The sequence below is a fragment of the Coregonus clupeaformis genome, unplaced genomic scaffold (assembly GCF_020615455.1).
Source record: "Coregonus clupeaformis isolate EN_2021a unplaced genomic scaffold, ASM2061545v1 scaf1124, whole genome shotgun sequence".
Lineage (NCBI taxonomy): Eukaryota > Metazoa > Chordata > Actinopteri > Salmoniformes > Salmonidae > Coregonus > Coregonus clupeaformis.
In genome coordinates, this window is record NW_025534578.1 from 39847 (window position 1) to 47065 (window position 7219).

A 7219-nucleotide genomic window follows, 5' to 3' on the forward strand; every position below is an offset into this window, starting at 1 on the left:
CACCCGCCCGCCCGACTAGAATCACTACTCTCAGGCGGGTCTGACTTAGAATATGTGGACAACTACAAATACCTAGGTGTCTGGTTAGACCGTAAACTCTCCTTCCAGACTCACATTAAGCATCTCCAATCCAAAGTTAAATCTAGAATCGGCTTCCTATTTCGCAACAAAGCCTCCTTCACTCATGCTGCTAAACATGCCCTCGTAAAACTGACTATCCTACCGATCCTTGACTTCGACGATGTCATTTACAAAATAGCCTCCAACACTCTACTCAGCAAATTGGATGTAGTCTATCACAGTGCCATCCGTTTTGTCACTAACGCCCCATATACTACCCACCATTGTGACCTGTACGCTCTCGTTGGCTGGCCCTCACTACATATTCGTCGCCAAACCCACTGGCTCCAGGTCATCTATAAATCACTTCTAGGCAAATCCCCGCCTTATCTTAGCTCATTGGTCACCATAGCAACACCCACCCGTAGTATGCGTTCCAGCAGGTATATCTCACTGGTCATCCCCAAAGCCAACACCTCCTTTGGCCGCCATTCCTTCCAGTTCTCTGCTGCAAATGACTGGAACGAACTGCAAAAATATTTGAAGCTGGAGACACTTATCTCCCTCACTAACTTTAAGCATCAGTTGTCAGAGCACCTTACCGATCACTGCACCTGTACACAGCCCATCTGTAATTAGCCCACCCAACTACCTCATCCCCATATTGTTATTTATTTTGCTCATTTGCACCCCAGTATCTCTATTTGCACATCATCTTCTGCACATCTATCACTCCAGTGTTAATACTAAATTGTAATTATTTTGCACTATGGCCTATTTATTGCCTTACCTCCATAACTTACTACGTTTCACACACTGTATATATTTTCTATTGTGTTATTGACTGTACGTTTTTTTTACCCCATATGTAACTCTGTGTTGTTGTTTTTATCGCACTGCTTTGCTTTATCTTGGCCAGGTGGCAGTTGTAAATGAGAACTTGTTCTCAACTGGCTTAACTTGGTTAAATAAAGTAAATTAAAAGGAGATGACATGAGGATCTATCTCTCTAGATGTTTCAGTCCAGGGTAAAGGAGATGATATGAGGATCTATCTCTCTAGATGTTTCAGTCCAGGGTCCATAGACACACATGCAGGCAGGCAGGCAGGCAGACAGGGCCGGTTCCAGGCGTAAGGACCCAGGCCACTAGGGGGCCCCCAACCCAGAGTTGGAACAGTATAATACACGGTGTACAAGGTGCTATTTGGACATGCAGTTCATGTCAGTCTCTGACAGTCACTCAGTTATCCATGTCAGCTAACCATTTTCTGTATTGGTAAATTAGTCTAGCCGGCTATCTAGACTTGTAGTAATCGTGGTGGAATGCCGACCCGGTCACGCAGGGCACGTGCCCAGAGGCCCTGACCACCAGGGGGCCCCCATTTGATTTTGTTAGTCACTCTAATTCAGATATCATTAACATGGCGTAAGTCATGGCTAAATGTGTCGAATTACAGGAAATAAGCTTTAAAACTGGATCTCAACCAAATCTCACCTAGTGACCCCAAAAGACACACACACACACACACACACGACACACACAGACATCAGACACACACATCACACACACACACACACACACAGACACCCTTCAGACTGTAGATAGTGATGTATCCTGTGTTGTTGTTGTTAACAGTGGAGAGTGAACAGGGTGATAATGTAATGATCTACTCTTCCTTCAACCATGGACCCCCTCCTACACCTAAAGATGGCTGCAACTACATCAGTCACACCCCCCTACCCATACCAGGTTAGTACACCCCCCTACCCCTACCAGGTTAGTACCCCCCCCCTACCCATACCAGGTTAGTACACCCCTACCCATACCAGGTTAGTACACCCCCTACCCCTACCAGGTTAGTACACCCTACCCATACCAGGTTAGTACACCCCTACCCCTACCAGGTTAGTACACCCCTACCCATACCAGGTTAGTACCCCCCCCTACCCATACCAGGTTAGTACCCCCTACCCATACCAGGTTAGTACATCCCCTACCAGGTTAGTACACCCCTACCCATACCAGGTTAGTACACCCCTACCCCCACCAGGTTGTCGCCCCCCTTACCCCTACCAGGTTAGTCACCCCTACCCATACCAGGTTGGTACCCCCCTACCCCATACCAGGTTAGTACACTACCCCTACCAGGTTAGTACACCCCTACCCCTACCAGGTTAGTACACCCCCTACCCATACCAGGTTAGTACACCCTACCCATACCAGGTTAGTACACCCCCTACCCATACCAGGTTAGTACACCCTACCCATACCAGGTTAGTACCCCCTACCCATACCAGGTTAGTACACCCCTACCCATACCAGGTTAGTACACCCCTACCCATACCAGGTTAGTACACCCCTACCCCTACCAGGTTAGTACACCCCCCCCTACCCCTACCAGGTTAGTACACACCTACCCCTACCAGGTTAGTACACCCCCTACCCCTACCAGGTTAGTACCCCCTACCCCTACCAGGTTAGTACACCCCCTACCCATACCAGGTTAGTACCCCCTACCCCTACCAGGTTAGTACACCCCCCTACCCCTACCAGGTTAGTATACCCCCTACCCCTACCAGGTTAGTACACCCCCCTACCCCTACCAGGTTAGTACACACCTACCCCCTACCAGGTTAGTACACCCCCCCTACCCATACCAGGTTAGTACACCCCCCTACCCATACCAGGTTAGTACACCCCCCTACCCATACCAGGTTAGTACACACCTACCCCTACCAGGTTAGTACACCCCCTACCCATACCAGGTTAGGGAGACACCCCCTACCCATACCAGGTTAGTACCCCTACCCATACCAGGTTAGTACACCCCCTACCCATACCAGGTTAGTACCCCTACCCATACCAGGTTAGTACCCCCTACCCCTACCAGGTTAGTACCCCCTACCCCTACCAGGTTAGTACACACCCCCCTACCCATACCAGGTTAGTACCCCCTACCCCTACCAGGTTAGTACCCCCTACCCCTACCAGGTTAGTACCCCTACCCATACCAGGTTAGTACCCCCTACCCATACCAGGTTAGTACCCCTACCCCTACCAGGTTAGTACCCCTACCCCTACCAGGTTAGTACCCCCTACCCCTACCAGGTTAGTACCCCCTACCCCTACCAGGTTAGTACCCCCTACCCATACCAGGTTAGTACCCCCTACCCATACCAGGTTAGTACCCCCTACCCCTACCAGGTTAGTACCCCCTACCCCTACCAGGTTAGTACCCCCTACCCCTACCAGGTTAGTACCCCCTACCCATACCAGGTTAGTACACCCCCTACCATACCAGGTTAGTACACCCCCCTACCATACCAGGTTAGTACACCCCCCCTACCATACCAGGTTAGTACCCCCACCATACCAGGTTATTACCCCCCACCATACCAGGTTAGTACCCCTACCCATACCAGGTCAGTACACCCCTACCATACCAGGTTAGTACACCCCCTACCATACCAGGTTAGTACCCCCTACCCATACCAGGTTAGTACCCCTACCCATACCAGGTTAGTACCCCCTACCCATACCAGGTTAGTACCCCCTACCCATACCAGGTTAGTACCCCCTACCCATACCAGGTTAGTACCCCCTACCCATACCAGGTTAGTACCCCCCTACCCATACCAGGTTAGTACACCCCCCCTACCATACCAGGTTAGTACACCCCCCCTACCATACCAGGTTAGTACACCCCCCCTACCATACCAGGTTAGTACCCCCACCATACCAGGTTAGTACCCCCACCATACCAGGTTAGTACCCCTACCCATACCAGGTCAGTACACCCCTACCATACCAGGTTAGTACACCCCCCCCCCACCATACCAGGTTAGTACCCCCCACCATACCATGTCAGTTCACCCCCCTACCATACCATGTCAGTTCACCCCCCACCATACCAGGTTAGTACCCCCTACCATAACAGGTTAGTACCCCCCCACCATACCAGGTTAGTACCCCTACCCATACCAGGTTAGTACCCCCTACCATACCATGTCAGTTCACCCCCTACCATACCAGGTTAGTACCCCCCTACCATACCAGGTTAGTACCCCCCTACCCATACCAGGTTAGTACACCCCCTACCATACCAGGTTAGTACCCCCCTACCATACCAGGTTAGTACCCCCCACCATACCAGGTTAGTACCCCCTACCATACCAGGTTAGTAACCCCCCACCATACCAGGTTAGTACCCCCACCATACCAGGTTAGTACCCCCCTACCATACCAGGTTAGTACCCCCCCACCATACCAGGTTAGTACCCCCCACCATACCAGGTTAGTACCCCCTACCATACCAGGTTAGTACACCCCCACATACCATACCAGGTTAGTACCCCCCTACCCATACCAGGTTAGTACCCCCCCCCACCATACCAGGTTAGTACCCACCCCTACCATACCAGGTTAGTACCCCCCTACCATACCAGGTTAGTACCCCCCCCCACCATACCAGGTTAGTACCCCCCCTACCATACCTGGTTAGTACCCCCCTCCTCCTACCATACCAGGTTAGTCACATACACTACTCCCCTTTCACCCATTCAATCTCATACACACACGCTTGAGTCAACTATGTAGGATTAAAACTTTTGATCCATTTAGACTGAGATGGTATCCTTAGTATAACCCAACTTTATCTCTCTCTTACTCTCGCTCCATCCTCTCCCTTGTCCTCTCAGGTCGTGCCAACCCCCCAGACAGTGGCTTGTCCAGCACTATGAGTCAAAGCTGGGGGATTCTCCTGGTCTCATCAGATGTCCTTCCTGTCAGAGCCAGGTGATGAGTGACGTAACACACCACGCTGGAACCTTCTCCTGGACCATGTGTCTGGTCTTCATCCTCTGTGGGTGAGGACAGAGACACACACACACACACACACACACGCCATCTCACCTATACATACATACACACACACACACACACACACTCCATCTCACCTATACACACACACACACACACACACACGCCATCTCACCTATACACACACCCCAGCAGTAACAGGTATATTGACTGTTCTCCTCTGTCCCTCCAGGTTATTCCTAGGCTGCTGTCTGATCCCGTTTTTCCTCAGGAATTTCAAGGACGCCTATCACACCTGCCCTCGCTGTCACATGGTCCTTCACATCCACAGGAAGAGCTGCTGCCCCACGACCTCTGACCCCTCCTCCCTGACCTCCTGCCTAGGGTCAGGGCACCCCTATCAAGCCTGATGTGTGGTGGGGTGGGGGCTTGAATCATATAGTTAATAACCACCTGTTGGTGTCTGAGGCAGGGCTTGTATCATATAGTCTCTATAGCACCGCCTGTTGGTGTCTGAGACAGGGCTCGTATCATCTAGTCTCTATAGCACCGCCTGTTGGTGTCTGAGGCAGGGCTCGTATCATATAGTCTCTATAGCACCGCCTGTTGGTGTCTGAGGCAGGGCTTGTATCATATAGTCTCTATAGCACCGCCTGTGTCTGATTTGTGATGTTACCTTTTAAACAATGTCTGTCAACCTGTTCTGTAAAGACTTAAAATAATAAATAATGCTTTTAACATTTACCTGTTGAGCTTTGTGTTATTTGGAAAAACTGTTCAAAATGATGAATATATATATATACACACACACACACAGTGGGGAAAATAAGTATTTAGTCAGCCACCAATTGTGCAAGTTCTCCCACTTAAAAAAGATGAGAGAGGCCTGTAATTTTTATCATAGGTACACGTCAACGATGACAGACAAAATGAAAAAAATATCCAGAAAATCACATTGTAGGATTTGTAATGAATTTATTTGCAAATTATGGTGGAAAATAAGTATTTGGTCAATAACAAAAGTTTCTCAATACTTTGTTATATACCCTTTGTTGGCAATGACACAGGTCAAACGTTTTCTGTAAGTCTTCACAAGGTTTTCACACACTGTTGCTGGTATTTTGGCCCATTCCTCCATGCAGATCTTCTCTAGAGCAGTGATGTTTTGGGGCTGTCGCTGGGCAACACGGACTTTCAACTCCCTCCAAAGATTTTCTATGGGGTTGAGATCTGGAGACTAGGCTAGGCCACTCCAGGACCTTGAAATGCTTCTTACGAAGCCACTCCTTCGTTGCCCGGGCGGTGTGTTTGGGATCATTGTCATGCTGAAAGACCCAGCCACGTTTCATCTTCAATGCCCTTGCTGATGGAAGGAGGTTTTCACTCAAAATCTCACGATACATGGCCCCATTCATTCTTTCCTTTACACGGATCAGTCGTCCTGGTCCCTTTGCAGAAAAAACAGCCCCAAAGCATGATGTTTCCACCCCCATGCTTCACAGTAGGTATGGTGTTCTTTGGATGCAACTCAGCATTCTTTGTCCTCCAAACACGACGAGTTGAGTTTTTACCAAAAAGTTATATTTTGGTTTCATCTGACCATATGACATTCTCCCAATCCTCTTCTGGATCATCCAAATGCACTCTAGCAAACTTCAGATGGGCCTGGACATGTACTGGCTTAAGCAGGGGGACACGTCTGCACTGCAGGATTTGAGTCCCTGGCGGCGTAGTGTGTTACTGATGGTAGGCTTTGTTACTTTGGTCCCAGCTCTCTGCAGATCATACACTAGGTCCCCCCGTGTGGTTCTGGGATTTTTGCTCACCGTTCTTGTGATCATTTTGACCCCACGGGGTGAGATCTTGCGTGGAGCCCCAGATCGAGGGAGATTATCAGTGGTCTTGTATGTCTTCCATTTCCTAATAATTGCTCCCACAGTTGATTTCTTCAAACCAAGCTGCTTACCTATTGCAGATTCAGTCTTCCCAGCCTGGTGCAGGTCACAATTTTGTTTCTGGTGTCCTTTGACAGCTCTTTGGTCTTGGCCATAGTGGAGTTTGGAGTGTGACTGTTTGAGGTTGTGGACAGGTGTCTTTTATACTGATAACAAGTTCAAACAGGTGCCATTAATACAGGTAACGAGTGGTGGACAGAGGAGCCTCTTAAAGAAGAAGTTACAGGTCTGTGAGAGCCAGAAATCTTGCTTGTTTGTAGGTGACCAAATACTTATTTTCCACCATAATTTGCAAATAAATTCATTAAAAATCCTACAATGTGATTTTCTGGAAATATTTTTCTCAATTTGTCTGTCATAGTTGACGTGTACCTATGATGAAAA

At 49.0% G+C, this 7219-nt stretch overlaps 1 long non-coding RNA gene across 1 annotated transcript; it reads left to right on the forward strand.

The window, feature by feature from the left end:
• Positions 1–4775: 4775 nt before the first annotated feature.
• Positions 4776–5511, forward strand: LOC123486306. The gene is made up of 2 exons (XR_006659331.1): positions 4776–4927; positions 5113–5511. It is a non-coding gene; the product is annotated as an uncharacterized LOC123486306 (long non-coding RNA).
• The last annotated feature ends 1708 nt before the right edge of the window (positions 5512–7219 follow it).